Raw genomic sequence first — 17,452 nt, 5'->3', positions numbered from 1 at the left:
AAATCAATCATTTTGGCAATCAAATTGCCTAAACCAATCTTTTGGCTAAAAGCCTTAAAATCAATCATTTTGGCGACAAGCGCCTAAAATCAATCATTTTGGCAATCAAATTGCCTAAATCAATCTTTTTGGCTAAAAGCCTTAAATCAGTCAATTTTTGGCAATAAAATTGCCCAATCAACATTTTGGCAACAAATGCCTAAAACAATCAATTCTTTGGCAGAATGCCTAAACAAAAATGCACAAAGCATACACACACTCATGCATTAAGCATCCCATTCAAAGCCCTTCAAAGAAGGCCTATCGAACTACGTTGACTTTGATCTTCCATTCAAACGGAAGTACGTAGGCACGTTCGGGATTTCACCCCGAGTGGCAAGTCGAATTCATTCAAACATTTCATTTGGTCCAATTACTTCATCTTCCTTGCAAAGCAAACATTCATTCATTTTGGTTAGTTTAGCAGCATGACATAGTCTCGGGATCCATCTCGGGTTTGCATACCATGCCTTAGACATTGAGCTAATTAATCTAGTAACTAGGTTAATTAAAATTGGAGTCACTTAGGGTTTTTCCTAGTTTACCCTAAAACAATTAAACAAGGTGGCGACTCATTCATTCACGTGCATTTCTTCCTTTTGTCACATGCATTCATATGCCCATGATATTTTGGGGAGGGGTTCACAGTTTGGCGACTTCACTGGGGATTTATGTAATCATTTTGCATAAAGTGGACTACAATTGCTGTGTAAACTAACCTGTCCTTCTTTAGGGCATTATTTTACAATGCTTTATTTTGCAGGGTACCTTAGCACAAATCAAGTATTCTTTCTTTAAGAATACGAGATGAGGAATTTAAACTCAAATTGTACAAATTGTTTAAGACATTTTAATTTATTTATTTATTTGCACGATTGAGAGAATCTTTTTCTCCATTACATAAAAAAATGAATTTCAAATGAATTTCTTCTCTCTCTGTTCAAACTTCTGAGTCTGGATAGCAAGTAGCGCTGATCGACAGGTCTCCTTGATTATGTCGACGGACAGCCAAAGCGTCCTCCCTGTTACCGCAAACCATCCCTAATCCTTTTGGGGGTGGCCCATGGGTATGCGTACCGTTGGACCCACGCGAAACTCTTTGTTTCACATGTGGTTAGGTATATCCTTACTCAAGGTTCAAGGGTCCCTTAATAAGCCAATACTCTATTTGTGTCATAGCCTATAGAACCTATCCTTTAGGGCTGTATGCACCCAATGATGCTGAATCATTCCATTAAAATGAATTATGTTGTGATGTTGTGCGCATTCACGCATTCATCCCATACTTCACAAAAAAAAACAACAGTTCATTTCAAAGCTGGAAAATCACATTTTGGTCCCTGAGACCTGAAAAATTCACAATTTGGCCCAAAAGGCCCAAAAGTTCACAATTTGGCCCCTAAGGCCCAAAAAAAAATTCCCAATTTGGCCCCTAAGGCCCAAAATTCCCAATTTGGCCCCAAAGGCCCAAAAATTCACACTTTGGCCCCAAAGGCCCAAAAGTTCACATTTTGGCCCCTAAGGCCCAAAAAATTTTTTTGAGAACTTAGGGTCTTTCGAAAAGTCGAGGTGTCCAGCCCTAAACACTCTACCTTACATATCACATCCCATGGAGTTCTATCCTAGGTGTCCTAGCATACCAATATCACCCCACATCACAAGGGTCATATCCAAATACCTCGCCCATACACTACCCTACCTCACACTATCTCACATACCCTATGAAAATACCTTATAGTCTAATCATTTTGACTATGTCCTTTCACAGGTACCCCTCCAAAGACCACCTGTACCCGAAACACCAACTGAGCTCACAAGTCCAACAACCCCGACTGCACCAATGGCATCACTGTCTGACATCCAAAACCTCATTGAACAACTGGAAGCCAGAATGGAGGCTAGAATGAATGAGGCATTGGCTGCCCAGAGGATTGCCCTAATAGCTGAACTAGGTGGTGGTAATGGAAATGGGGCTTCCGCCGGGGGAAGTGGACCTTCTGCCTCCAATCAAGGACCTGCTGCAGAACCGACAAACCCTACCCTTAACCTGGATGACATGCCCTCTGGAACTGCTTCTGAGCTGGAAGCTCAGAAAATAAGAGAGAAGTTGGAATTGTTGGAAAGGTCAATCACCGCCCTTAAGACACACAAAGAAGTCGTGGACATGGACTCCTTGTCCTTATTCCCCGAAGCAAGATTACCTACAAAATTCAAAATGCCCAACATGGACAAGTTTGATGGAACCACTTGTCCTAAAACGCACCTGAAAATGTATGTAGGTGCCCTCAACCCGTTTGGCCTGAACAGCGAGCTCCTTGCTCAGTTGTTTCAGCAATCTTTGACTGGTGCTGCATTAAGATGGTTTGTAAGCTTGGATCGTTCCAAAATGAAGAATTGGGAGGACATATGCAATGCTTTCAACACGCAGTACCATTATAATATCGAAGTGGATGTCACTCGGAGAGAGCTGGAAACCACTAGACAAAAGAACAATGAGCCCTTCTCCTCGTTCCTTTCGAGGTGGAGGGCCAAAGCTGCTCAAATGATCAACCGACCCTCTGAACAGGAACAAGTTGACATAATAATCAATAATTTACTGCCTGTCTACCAGTCACATCTTCAAACACAGTACTTGCCTACGTTCCAATCGCTCATTGCGACTGCAACTAAGGTGGAAGACTTAATCCAGTTGGGTCAACTCAAAGAAGACTCATACAAGAAGCAGAATCATGCTGGGTCCAGTGAGACAAATGAAATAGCCAGTATAATCCCCATGAATCCTTTACGTGTTGGGAATTTGGGAAACAATCAGCCAAGGAGGCAATATACTGATCTCGGCATGCCAATCCTTTTGGTGTTCCAAGAAGCAGTAAAAGCAAATTTACTGAAGCCCTTAGAAGCAAGGCCATTACCAAATCCCCTACCCCGGAATTTCAAAGCCAATGAATACTGTGAGTACCATCAAGGACATGGGCATAAGACCGAATCATGCTGGACTTTGAAAAATCGTCTACAAGACCTGGTTGACAATGGGTCCATCATCCTCAAGAGCAAGCTGAATATCAACCAATCCCTTGCCTAACCATGGGATTAATGCAAAAAAAATTGCTGAACAAGAATCGTTCGATCCTTTCGAACTTTTTTCTTAGAAATGAATGAAGTTTGTGTCTGAGAAGGTTGAGATCAAACCTCCAAAAGAACAAAGGAATTGTTCAAGACCAACAACAACCTGTCTGATCGATTTAAGCATCGAGAGGAATAAAGTCACTACAGTCAATCCAATCCTAGTCCATCGCAGTCCACCTAGAGTCTATCCTTTAGGGTCTAGTTTTTTCTTTTCATTTTCATTTCCATTCAAGTTCTCATTTGTAAATTCTAAGTGTCTTTTGTACACAAATTTTGTCTTATCAATAAAAAGGGATCAGTTTACGTTCCAATCGTGTTTATACTCTTTCCCTATCCTTTCCTGTGAAAGCACAAGAAAAAAAAATGGTGATAAAAAAAAAAGATAATAAAAATTGGCAAAGAAAAATGCATTCATCCTTTCATTTGCTCTGCATCAATCAAAGCTGGGGGCATCCTAAGAAGCACCAACAAAGGGGAAGTTTTGAAGGGTAACCATGGAAAGGATCCAGCAAAGGGTACGCAAGACTTCAAACAGTACCGAGGCAAAGCCGATTGAAGGGGTTAGGGCCGGAATGGTTTCTCTGAAAACCCAGGAATGGAAGATGCTCCGACAGAGAGGTGTCTGAGTTTTGAGCTTAAAAGCGATAGAACAGAGAAGTTATGAATTGGGTTGGGTCTGCACGAAGTCACAATGCTATCCATACACTACTCAAGTCATCTCAGAATCAAGTTGCCTCGAAACTCTTTATGGAGAGGCTGCTTCTAAATAAGCAAAAGAATGGATCAGAAGGAACTTCTGCACAAAAGAAAGAAATCAAGGACAAAGCTACAGGAAATCAGGTAGTCAAAAACGGGTCGACTGCAAGCTCTCCGTTAAAATTCAAGCCCATCAGGGGTAGAGGATAAATCATTTCAGCCATAAGGGCAAAGACCAAGCGGCTACTCACATTTTAAAGCAAGTTAAAAGAAGCAGTCATTTCCACAAATTGGATGACAACAACACCTTGAAAATCAAGCGCCAAGCATGGCACAAGTACAAGTGTCCTTATAAACAAGGATTATTTCTCAAAACAAGGAAAAGGAAGAGTCTCCTCAAAATTCCTTATGGAGAGGAGAACCATTGAGGAAATAAGTTTCAAATTCAGAGGAAGATAAAGTTCAAGAAAAGGAATCAAATTAACCTCAAGAATTCAAACATGGCGAAGCCACAAACTCAAAGCATAAAAGCTTCTTCAACACTCAAGCCACTCAACTTACCATCACAATGTGGGTATTCAAAACTCTTTGTGATGAATACAAGTCATATTGCAGTCAACCAGTGGTAAAACCACTACAACAACAAAGTCAAATTCGCCTAGGGTCATCACTATCATACGAGCTCGAGTCAATAAGTTGATTCAACATCATTAAAATCGGGAATGAATCCCGTAAAGACGTCAAGCCGGGAAGAAATCCCGCAAAGAACTCAAGTCAGAAAATGAATCCTGCAAAGACATCAAGCCGGGAAGGAATCTCGCAAAGACATCAAGCCGGGAAGGTCCCGCAAAGACATCAAGCCGGGAAGGAATCCCGCGAAGAAACCAAGTCAGAAATGAATTCTGCATCGACATCAAGCCGGGAAGGAATCCCGCGAAGAAATCAAGTCAGAAACGAATTCTACATCAACATCAAGTCGGGAAGGAACCCCGCAAAGACATCCAGTCGGGAATGAATCCCATAAAGACATCAAGCCGGGAAGAAATCCAGCGAAGAACTCAAGTCAGAAATGAATTCTGCATTAACATCGAGTCGGGAAGGAATCCCGCAAAGACATCAAGCCGGGAAGAAATCCCGCAAAGAAATCAAGTCAGAAATGAATTCTGTATTAATATCAAGTCAGGAAGGAATCCCAAAGAAATCAAATCGGAAATAAATTTCACATTCAGCATTAAGTCGGAATCGAATTTTGCCCCGACAGCAAGCTGGAAATAAATTCCGCACCAAGCCGGAAAGGAATTCCATACTAACATCAAGTCGGAGATGAATTCCGCACCAGCCGAGCACGAAGTTCGCATCCCCTAAGGAACTACGAAAGACCTGATTCTCCCCATCCCCCGAAGAGTTCTTGGAGATACGTAGGCAGCCACAAAGGCGCGGTCACAAACATAAGTTTGCATCATAAATAGCATTTTCTCTTTGCCAATATAAAAAATAAAAAATAAAAAAAGAGAAGAAAAGAAAAATAAAAGCTGGAGTTGAAAACCCGAAAGGGCGGCTTCAGGCAAGAATTGAGCCCGCTAGGCTGAAAACCCGAAAGGGCAGTCTAGGCAAAAGTTAGGGCAAAGAGCCTGCTAGAGTCGAAAACCCGAAAAGGCGGCTACTAGGCAAAAGTTAAGGCCAAAAAAAAAAAAAAAAAAAAAAAAAGGTGCTTTCAAAGGTCTCCTTGGGAGTATATAAATCATTTTTTCCAGGAATCACTGAGTTCTTTCGAGTCAAAATTCACTACAAGAAAACTTTGGGTCTCTAAATCGAGTCTCTAAAATCAAGTCTCCATCACCAGTGGTCATTCCACAACGGGCCACAAAAATCGAGTCATTCTCAAGCGTCACTCTTTGAGTCATTCCTCGAAGAAAGAGGGAGAGAGAAAAATGTCAAAACAATCCCTAAAAAAGTGTCAAACATAATCATTGAGAGGTAATTCTTTAATACCTCGTCTCCACTCGGACCATCGTTTCTTCGATCCTTTCAGACGAGCGATGTCATCCACATTGTCCGTTTCCTCGAGTCATATAAGTAACCTTGTTCTCTTTGATTCCTCGATCGAAAGGACAAATACAACACCAATGTTTTGAAGTATTCCATGGTCAGCACCATTCTGGGGGCAAGAAGTGATAAGAACCTTCACCATTCTCCCATCACAGAAGTAATCACAGAATTTTAGTCTTTCATTAAGAAGAAATTCTGTTTCAGCTAATAAAGGCATCAATTCCCTCAAGCAGGGGGCAAAATCCTCCAAGTCGAATTCAGGGGCAAGTGTTATAAAAAAAAACATACACAACCCAGGGTGGAACCCAACCATCGTCAATCTCTTTTACCCAAACCCAGGGTAGAACCCGGTTAATGGTTAACTTTCTTACATAAAACCTAGGGTGAAACCCTAACCAATAACCAACCCTTTTTCATCCAAAACCAAGCCATTTGATCATTTCGACTTTAGGTGGACCCTTGGTTCTCAATGAGAAAAGTAAAAATAAAGCAAATCTCTTTTCAAGCCCTCATTAAGAGGCAAAACATCTTTTCAAGTCCTCTAAGAGGCCAAACATCTTTTCTAGCCCTCATTAAGAGGCAAAACATCTTTTCAAAGTCCTCTAAGAGGCAAAATCTCTTTTCAAGCCCTCATCAAGAGGCAAAACATCTTTTCAAGCCCTCTAAGAGGCAAACATCTTTTCAAGTCCTCTAAGAGGCAAAACATCTTTTCAAGCCCTCATTAAGAGGCAAAATCTCTTTTCAAGCCCTCATTAAGAGGCAAAACATCTTTTCAAGTCCTCTAAGAGGCAAAACATCTTTTCAAGCCCTCATTAAGAGGCAAAATCTATTTTCAAGTCCTCATTAAGAGGCAAAACCTCTTTTTCAAGTCCTCTAAGAGGCAAAATTTCTTTTTAAGTCCTCAAAAAGGCAAAAACATCTTTAAATTGCAAACATAAATCCTTGCATTCGATCATTTCATTTCAAGAAAAAACCACGGCGGGGTTTCCTCCGCTGCCCATCCTCAAAATTTGGTCTTCAGACAACCACCGACACCCATAAATCATTTTTATGGTTGCCGGTGGGGGGCAACTGTGAATACTCAAATTTTGAGACTCGAAAAGCCGGTTTTCCCGGCCGCGGCGGTGGCGGCCGCTATCGCCGGCGGCTGCAGTCGCCTGTGAATATTCAAATTTTTTGAGGCTCAAAAGCCTGTTTTTTCCGACTGCGAACAGTCCGGCCGGACTGGAGGCCTTTCGGAAAGTTCACCGGAAGTATGCCAATATGGTACTTGAAACGTCCGGAAAATTACGAGGATCACGGAACTGGTCCCGGAATATTTTTTGGAGGTCCGGAACTCCCGGAAAAGCCCCCGGAGTGAACTTGCCTGCCCCGGTGGCTCAGCCACCGGAGCCAGCCGCCGAGCCGGCGGCCCATCCCGGCGGCCCAGCCGCCGGGAAGGCCACCGACCCGGCGGCCTATCCCGGCGGCCCAGCCGCCGAGTAGGCCGCCGACGGACCGGCGGCCCGACCGCTGGAAGGGCCGCCGGGCGGGCCGCCGAGCCAGCGGTCCATCCGGCGGCCCGGCCGCCGGGACGGCCGCCGGGCCGGTGACCCGGCCACCGGAAACAGTCCGTTTTGCGCCTATAAATACAGGCCTCGGGCCTCCTTTTTTCCTCACTCAGTCTGTATTGACGGACGCTCCTTCTCCCTCTCGCTCCTTGCGATTCTTTACTGCTTTTTTGCATTTTAATTTAGCTTTTATTGCTTTCTTTCTTTGTTAAGTGGTCATTAAAATTAAATTAATTAATTTCCCTTAACGAGGAGCTTAACCTGGAGTTAAGAAGTGGCCGTCGACTAAATCAGGTACACAAAACTAAACTCTGTCTTTTTTAATTTTAGCATTTCATGCATGCTTCTTTTCTACTCCTCTTAAATTCTATAACTGCATAAATGCATTCATACCATTAACTAGGCAAATAAATTGCCTCAATTAAATAAATTTAAGCTAAATACCCGGTTAATTAATGATCGTGGTATTAAAGCTTAAATTCGACAATATTGGCTAAAAGCCTAGTTAATCAATAACTATGGTGAAATTGCCGTTATTTCGAACAAGTTTTGGCTTAAGTCTAATTAATCAATAATTGTGACTAAAAGGCCCTAATTAAACACTTTTTCTTATTATGGCAATAAATTGCCTATAATTCAATTTAATTAATCACTTTAGGCAAACAAATTGCCTATAAGTGAAAATTAATCTTTTAAAACGACCAATCGCTAAAATCAAAAATTTGGCTAAAAGCCTTTAATTAATCACTTTAGGCAAACAAATTGCCTATAAGTGAAGATTAACCTTTTTTGTAGCGACAAATCGCTTAAATTAAATTTCTTTGGCTAAAAGCCTTCAAACAATTTTTTGGCAAATAAACTGCCTTAAATCAATCAACTTTGGCGACAATCGCCCAATTAGCATCATTTGGCAAATTAATTGCCTAAACCAATATTTTGGCTTTAAAAGCCTTAAAACAATTCGTTTTGGCACAAATGCCTTAAAAATCAATCTTTTGGCAAGAATAAGCCCAAATTAAATTCTTTTGGCTAAAAGCCTCAAAATCAACATTTTGGCACCAAGTGCCTAAATCCTTCAACCTTTTTGGCAAAATGCCTAAACAAAATGCACAAAGCATACACACACTCATGCATAAAGCATCCCATTCAAAGCCCTCTAAAAGAGGCCTATCGAACTACGTTGACTTTGATCTTCCATTCAAACGGAAGTACGTAGGCACGTTCGGGATCTAACCCCGGGCGGCAAGTCGAATCACATAAACATCTTTTTCATTGGTCTAAATTATTTCATCTTCCTTGCAAAACATTCATTCTTAGGTTAGTTTCATCAGCATGACATAGTCTCGGGATCCACCTCGGGTTCGAAGACCATGCCTTAGACATTGGGCTAATTAATCTAGTAACTAGGTTAATTAAAATTGGAGTCACTTAGGGTTTTTCCTAGTTTACCCTAAAACAATTAAACAAGGTGGCGACTCATACATTCACGTGCATTTCTTCCTTTAGTCACATGCATTCACATGCCCATGATATTTTGGGGAGGGGTTCACACCTGCTGGGCGGGAGCGCCCGCCTAGGCCAGGCGGGCTTGAGGGCGGGCGCGCCCGCCTGGTCCGGGCGGGCGGGCTCGCCCTGCAAGGGCGACCTGTGCTCCTTTCTATTTTATTTTTTTTTTCCCACTCCAAAGGATTTTTCGGGAGTTCTAGACTTCCAATTTTCCGGACGTTTCGAGTACCATATTGGTATACTTCCGATGAACTTCCAAAATAGCCTTCGGTCCGGCCGGACAGTTTGCAGTCCGGGAAAACAGGCTTTTTGAGTCTCAAAATTTGAGTATTCACACTCTCGGGCTCCTTTTTTCCTATAAAATTGGCCCCGGGGCCTCCGTTTTTACTCACTCAGTCTGTGTTCATGGACGCTCCTTCTCCCTCACGCTCTTTGCGATTCTTTACTGTTTTCTTTGCATTTTTATTCATCTTTATTATTTTCTTGTTTTGTTATTTGGTCATTTAAAATTAAATTAATTAAGATTCCCTTAACGAGGAGCTTAACCTGGAGTTAAGAAGTGGCCGTCGATTAAATCAGGTACGTAAATTAAATTCTGCCTATTTAGTTTTAGCACTTCATCATGCTTCTTTTCTACTCCTCCTAATTCTACAATTGCATAAATGCATTCATATCATCAATTAAGCAAATAAATTGCCTCAATTAAAATACGATTAAGCTAAATGCCCGTTTAACTAATAATCGAGGTATTAAAGCTTAAAATCCGACAATATTGGCTTAAAATATCTAGTCTATCAATGGCTATGGTATGATTGCCTTTATTTCGAACAATTTTCGGCTTAAGTCCAATTAATCAATAATTGTGACTAAAAGGCCTTAATTAATCACGTTCCTTTGGCATTAAATTGCCTACATTGCAGTTCATTCAATTACTTTAGGCAAACAAATTGCCTATAAGTAAGAATAACCAATTTTTTGGCAACATTTGCCTAAATTAAATCATTTTGGCTAAAAGCCTTAAGATCAAGCATTTTGGCGACAATCGCCTAAATCACATCAATTTTTGGCAACAATTGCCTAAATCAATCTTTTTGGCTAAAAGCCATTAAAATCAACATTTTTTAGCATCAAATGCCTAAAATCAAATCAATCAATTCTTTGGCAAAATGCCTAAACAAAATGCAAAAAGCATACACACACTCATGCATAAAGCATCCCCATTCAAAGCCCTCTAAAAGAGGCCTATCGAACTACGTTGACTTTGATCTTCCATTCAAACGGAAGTACGTAGGCACGTTAGGGATTTAACCCCGAGCGGCAAGTCGAAATCACATGAACATTTTTCATTGGTCCGATTACATTCATTCACCTTGCAAAGCATTCATTTTTGGTTAGTTCATCAGCATGACATAGTCTCGGGATCCACCTCGGGTTCGTAGACCATGCCTTAACATTGGGTTAATTAATCTAGCATTTAGGTTAATTAAAATTGGAGTCACTTAGGGTTTTTTCCTAGTTTACCCTAAAATAATTAAACAAGGTGGCGACTCATACATTCACGTGCATTTCTGCCCTTAGTCACATGCATCCATATGCGTATGATGTTTTGGGGAGGGGTTCACAGTTTGGCGACTTCACTGGGGAGTTATGCAATCTTTTTGCATAAAGAGGACTACAATTGTTGTATAAACTAACCTGCCCTTCTTTAGGGCATTATTTTACTATGCTTTGTTTTGCAGGGTACCTTGACATAAATCGAGCATTCTTTCTTTAAGAATACTCGATGAGAGGAAATTTGAACTTAATTGACAAATTTGATTAAGACATTTAAATTTGTTGATTTATTTGCACGATTGAGAATCCTTTTCTCCATTGCATAAGAAAATGAATTTCAAATGAATTTCTTCTCTATCTGTTCAAACTTCTGAGTCTGGATAGCAAGTAGCGCTGATCGGCAGGTCTCATTGATTATGTCGACGGACAGCCAAAGCGTCCTCCCTATTACCGCAAACCGCCCCTAATCCTTTTGGGGGTGGTCCATGGGTATGCGTACCATTGGACCCACGCGAAACTCTTTGTTTCACATGTGGTTAGGTATATCCATACTCAAGGTTCAAGGGTCCCTTATAAGCCAATTCTCTATTTGTGTCATAGCCTATAGAACCTATCCTTTAGGACTGTATGCACCCAATGATGTGAATCATATTCATTAAACAGATTATGATGTGTTGTTATGCGCATTCACGACATATCATAAACATGGGGTAAACACAAAAAGAGCATGAAACACTCTTCTCATTCATGCACAGTTGGACAAAGAGTCGGTCCATCTCACATCAGTTACCCTGATACACCAACCACTGTACTTAATCCAACTACCCTTATCCTTATAGGTGCCCACGATCCAAGTGCCCACATCTGTGCCAGCCACACCTACGGTAATATCACCAGCTTCACCAGCTTCACCAGCTACACCAGCTTCACCTACAACTTCAACAGCTTTACCTACACCAATGGCATCGCTTGCTGATATCCAAACCCTCATTGAACAACTGGAGGCCAGAATGGAGGCCAGAATGAATGAGGCCCTGGCCGCCCAAAGGGACGCCCTGATAGCTGAATTGGGTAATGGAAATGGTAATGGAAATTCGGCAGGAGGAAGTGGACCTGTTGCCTCCAATCAAGGTCCTGCTGTTGAACCGACGAACCCTACCCTAAACCTGGATGACATGCCCTCTAGAACTGCTTCTGAGCTGGAAGCTCAGAAAATGAGAGAAAAGCTAGAACTCCTGGAAAGATCTATCACTGCTCTCAAAACCCACAAGGAAGTGGTGGACATGGACTCCTTATCCTTGTTCCCCGAGGCAAGACTGCCAACCAAGTTCAAGATGCCAAACATGGACAAATTTGATGAAACCACTTGTCCTAAAACTCATTTGAAAATGTATGTGGGGGCCCTTAACCCGTTTGGATTGAGCAGCGAGCTCCTTGCTCAGTTGTTCCAACAATCTCTCACTGGCGCTGCTTTGAGATGGTTTGTCAGTTTAGACCGGTCCAAAATGAAAACCTGGGAAGACATCTGCAATGCATTCAATTCCCAATACCATTATAATATGGAGGTGGATGTTACTCGAAGGGAGCTAGAAACCACCAAGCAGAAAAATAATGAGCCCTTTTCCTCGTTCCTTACGAGGTGGAGAGCCAAGGCCACCCAGATGATTAACTGGCCCTCTGAACAAGAACAGGTGGACATAATAATAAAGAACCTGCAACCTGTCTACCAACACCAACTACAAACCCAGTACCTACAAACATTCCAGTCGCTCATTGCCACTGCTACAAAGGTAGAAGATCTGATTCAAATGGGGCAATTGAAAGAAGACTCAGGAACCTCCAAGTACAAAAAACCTGGCCAAGCTAGTAAAGTCCACGAAGTGGCAAGCATCACCCCCACGAATCCTTTGCGTGTGGGAAACATGAGAAATAACAGTCAATCATCCAGAAGAACCTATACTGATCTCGGGATGCCAATCCTTTTGGTTTTCCGAGAGGCTGTCAAGGCCAACTACATCAAGCCCTTGGAAGCAAGGCCACCACCAAACCCATTACCAAGAAATTACAAAGCTGATGAATACTGTGAGTACCATCAGGGGTATGGGCACAAGACTGAAGCGTGTTGGACGCTTAAGAACCGTATCCAAGACTTGGTGGACAACGGCTCTATTATTTCGAGAAGTAAGCCAAACATTAGCACTAATCCCTTACCAAATCATGGGGTAAATGCTATTGTTGCTGACCAGGAACTGATCGATCCTTTCGAACTGTTCCTAGAAATGAATAACATCTGTGTTTTGGATTTGAATGACCTAACCGAAGAGCTTGATGCTATAACCCGGAGCGGGAGACAATATGAACCATTGGTTTTGGACAAAATCCAAAATAAACCCTACCAGAGGGCAGAGGAGCTAAAGGAAGACCCGGTACTTGCACAGCTAAAAAAGACACAAGCTAAGGTGTCAATCTGGGAACTTCTAGCATCATCCTTTCCTCATCGCCAAGCCCTTTGCAAGGTTTTGAGTCAACTTCAGACATTAGTGGAGGGTTAGCCCCGAAGTGCTAGTATGCACCCTTACCCAGTCGTCTAAGATGCAAAGCATCGGGTTTTCTGATGACGACTTACCCAAAGAGGGAGGCAGTCATAATAATGCCCTGTATGTCACTGTCCAGACCAGAGACAAAACTGTGCCCATGGTTCTCATTGATAATGGGTCAGCACTAAACGTCTGCCCACTAAGGGTAGCCAGCTGTCTGGGGTTGGAGGAAATAGATTTCACTCCATCGGACCAAATAGTGAAAGCTTATGATAGTACCCGGAGGGAAGTATTGGGGGTTGCTACGCTGAAGTTAACAGTTGGGCCAGCTGTGATGGAAGTCCCATTCCAGGTAATTGATGTACCGACTAGCTTCAATCTGCTCCTGGGCCGACCCTGGATACATCACACTAAGGCAGTACCCTCATCCTTGCACCAAAAGGTCAAGTTTCCCTATGAGGACAAAGTTATCACCATTCAAGGAGATGACTACAGCCAGCTGAAAAAGCCAAAGGGCCAGCCTCTCTTTGAGGTTAACCCTAAAACTGCCAATTTACCCCTTTCTGGATTTCAATATGACACCGTGCAGTTCATAGAGGGAAAGATTGCAAGCTCTCGAATTCTCTTTGATTTCGGGATAGTGCAAATAAACTGCATAGTGCCTCTGATGCTAAAAATGTCCTACCTGCCAGGAATGATTATGGCAAGATCTGGAAAAACATACCCCGCACTGCAAGCCTGGGAGTGCCCGGTGAATGAGGGGACCTATGGACTAGGCTACGAGCCTACTGACGAAGACCGGGCTGGAAGAGGTAGAAGGAGAGGGAAGGACAGTATACAGATGCGGCCTTACCTTTTGACTCTGAATGGTTACTTCTGCAAACCGAGAGAACCGATTCCTTATCGTGGCTTCCAAGAACCATTCCGATGCCCGGCTGCTAAGAAAATGCTGCCTGGGTTAGAGATATTTTCGGATGTCTGGGGCAACAAGCCCGAAACCATAACTGAACTAGAGGCGGAAGACTTCATGTAGCCTAGTCTCTTTGACGAGGTTGCGGTTATCACCGGAGGTGACGAGAATCGAGACTTGCTCAACCTAATCAAGCCAACCGGAGGACCTCTCACCAACTGGTACGCCGAGGAGGATCGCACTGCTGATAGACCCCCTCCCGAGTTAAACCAAGAGTCAAAGTCTGTAACAAAGTCCTGTACTGAGTTCGAGTCTGACCCCGAGTCTGAAGCCGAGTCAGAGTCCAGTTCTAGTTCTGAGTCATCTGTGTCGGATCTAGAAGATCCAGATTTCAAATTCGATGTAATTTTTGAAGACGATTCCGTCATAATCAATAAAGGCTTGCAAATTCTTGATTACCCTGCGTGTCTGTCTTTCCAAGCATTTCCAAGCAAAAATAATCAAATAAATGAAATAAAAAATGAAAAGGAAAAAATAATGATTGGCAAAGAAGAAAATGAACATACATGCATTGCATCTGATTGTATGAACAGGGATCAGGTCAGTAAATGTTTGAAGAAGTTTGCCGATTGTTTCATGTGGAAGGCAAATGACATCACGGGAATCGACCCAGCAATAGTGGTGCACAAGATTTCGGTATACCCTGAGGCTAAGCCAGTAAAACAGAAGCTTAGAAGACTGAAGACAGAATGGTCTTTGAAAATCAAGGAGGAAGTTGCCAAGCAACTGGAGAACAAGTTCATAGAACCCATTGCTTACCCGACATGGTTAGCAAACATTGTGCCAATTCTTAAGAAGGATGGAAAAGTCAGAATGTGTGTGGATTATCGGGATTTGAATAAAGCATGTCCGAAGGACGACTTCCCCCTGCCGCATATTGACTTGCAGGTTGACCGAATGGCTGGACATGAGATGGTCTCCTTGACCGATCTTGCTGTCGAATACAATCAAATAATGATGCATTTGCCAGACAAAGAGAAAACGGCATTCATCACAGAGTGGGGAACCTACTGCTACAGGGTCATGCCTTTTGGGCTCAAAAATGCCGGGGCAACCTATCAAAGAATGGCGACAACCATCTTCCATGACATGATTCACAAAGAAGTCGAAGTGTATGTGGACGACATGGTTGTCAAATCAAAAACAGCTGAAGAACATACAACAGCACTTGAGAAGTTCTTCCTTAGACTTCGAAAGTACAACTTAAAGCTCAACCTGGCGAAATGTCTATTTGGAGCTACATCCGGAGTATTTCTGGGGCACATGGTCAGTCAGAAGGGCATAGAGATTGACCCTTCAAAAGCCAAGGCCATTTTGGAAATGCCAGCACCAAGGATGAAAAAAGAAGTTCGGGGTTTCCTGGGAAGGCTACAGTACATCAGCCGGTTCATTAATCAATTGGCCGATACTTGTGGTCCAATCTTCAAATTACTCAGGAAAGGAGTAGCAGTTAAATGGAATGAGGATTGCCAGAAAGCTTTCGACCAAGTCAAGCAATATCTGCTATCCCCACCAGTGTTACAGCCACCAAGGCTAGGAAAGCCTTTGTTATTATACCTATCAGTGACTGAAGAAGCGATGGGTGCAATGCTAGCTCAACAAGCAGAAGATACAAGGATAGAAAATGCCATGTATTACTTAAGCAAAAGGATGCTAGAATACGAGCTAAAATACAATAAGATAGAGAAGTTGTGTCTGGCTCTAGTGTGGGCCTGTACAAAGCTACAGCACTACCTCTCGTCTTACACGACCTATGTCATTTCTGAATCGAACCCCTTGAAATTCCTTATGGAGAGGCCGGTTCTTGACTGCAAGATGGCTAAGTGGGTATCAGTGCTCGCAGCTTATGATTTGAAGTTTGTACAACGGAAGGCAGTAAAAGGTGGAGCCTTGGCTGACCAATTAGCAGAATTACCGGTCGAAGACCAAATGCCAGAGGTAGAATTTCCTGATGAAGACTTGTTAAGCTTGGAAAGTGAAGTCTGGGAGATGTACTTCGATGGAGCTTCAAACTACCATGGAAATGGGGTTGGTGTCGTATTCAAAACTCCTTGAGGAGAGTACGTCCCAATCGCAGTCAAACTAGATTTCGACTGTACCAACAACGAAGCCGAGTATGAAGCTTGCATCAAAGGGTTAGAAGCGGCCCTAGAGAGAGAAATAAAAATCCTTAGGGTTTTCGGAGATTCCAACCTGATAGTCTCTCAAGCTCTAAGGAAATGGAAAATTAAGGAAGAGCGTTTGGTTCCTTACTTACGACGCTTGGACGAATTAGCTCAGCAGTTTGAGGAATTATCCTTTCACTACTTGCCGCGAGCCAAAAATCAGTTTGCCGATGCGCTGGCTACTTTAGCTTCCATGGTTAATGTAGAGGGAGATCAAGTCATTCGACCTCTGACAGTCCGGCTACAGAAACAGCCAGCACATGTCATGCATCTAGTCGATGATAAGCCTTGGTATTAGGATATACATAATTATCTTCAGAATGAAGCCTACCCGGAGGGATCCACCAGGACTGATCAATGGACATTGAGACAGTTAGCATCTGGATATTTCCTTACTGGGGGAGTTCTGTATAAAAGAAGTTGGGATGGCCTGCACCTGAGGTGCGTCAATGAGGAAGAAGCTCAAGCCATCATGGATTCCGTACATAATGGGGAGTCCGGGCCACACATGCACGGGATAGCTCTGGCTCGAAAAATTACGAACCTGGGTTATTACTGGTCGACCATGAATGCAGATTGCATGAGGCACGCGCGGAAGTGCCATGAGTGTCAAATTTTTGCCAAGCTGCCAAAGCAGCCTCCGGTCAATTTGAATCCCATTGCTTCGCCTTGGCCTTTCGCAACTTGGGGCATAGACGTGGTCGGAAAGATCCATCCAAAGGCTTCCAATTACCATCAATTCATTCTAGTTGCTGTTGACTATTTCACTAAGTTGATTGAGGCAGTCTCCTATTCAGTCTTGAATGCCAAGAAAGCAGCACAGTTCGTTCGTACCAACATCCTTTGTCGGTATGGAACACCATTTGAGATCATTACTGACAACGGGTCTCACTTTCAAAGTGAATTTTCGGACCTACTGAAGCAAAAAAAGATTCAGCACCATAAGTCTTCCCCCTATCGTCCACAAACAAATGGGGCAGTAGAGGCTGCAAACAAGGCTATAAAAGTCATTTTGCAGAAGACGGTTCAAAAGCATAGAGCTTGGCACGAACAATTGCCAAATGCCTTGTGGGGATACAGGACTTCAATCAGGACGCCTACTGGGGCAACCCCGTATTCCTTAGTATATGGCATGGAAGCAGTGTTGCCTATTGAGCTGGAAGTTCAGTCGGCGAGGATTATCCGGGAAAGCCAGATCAGCGAAGCAGATTGGGCTGAGAATTATCATTTGCAGCTTTTGGGTATGGATGAAAAGCGATT

Source organism: Jatropha curcas, chromosome 11 (assembly GCF_041381405.1).
Source record: "Jatropha curcas cultivar XTBG-Jc1 chromosome 11, XTBG_Jcur_1.0, whole genome shotgun sequence".
Classification (NCBI taxonomy): domain Eukaryota; kingdom Viridiplantae; phylum Streptophyta; class Magnoliopsida; order Malpighiales; family Euphorbiaceae; genus Jatropha; species Jatropha curcas.
Note: the sequence above shows the minus strand (reverse complement) of the source record.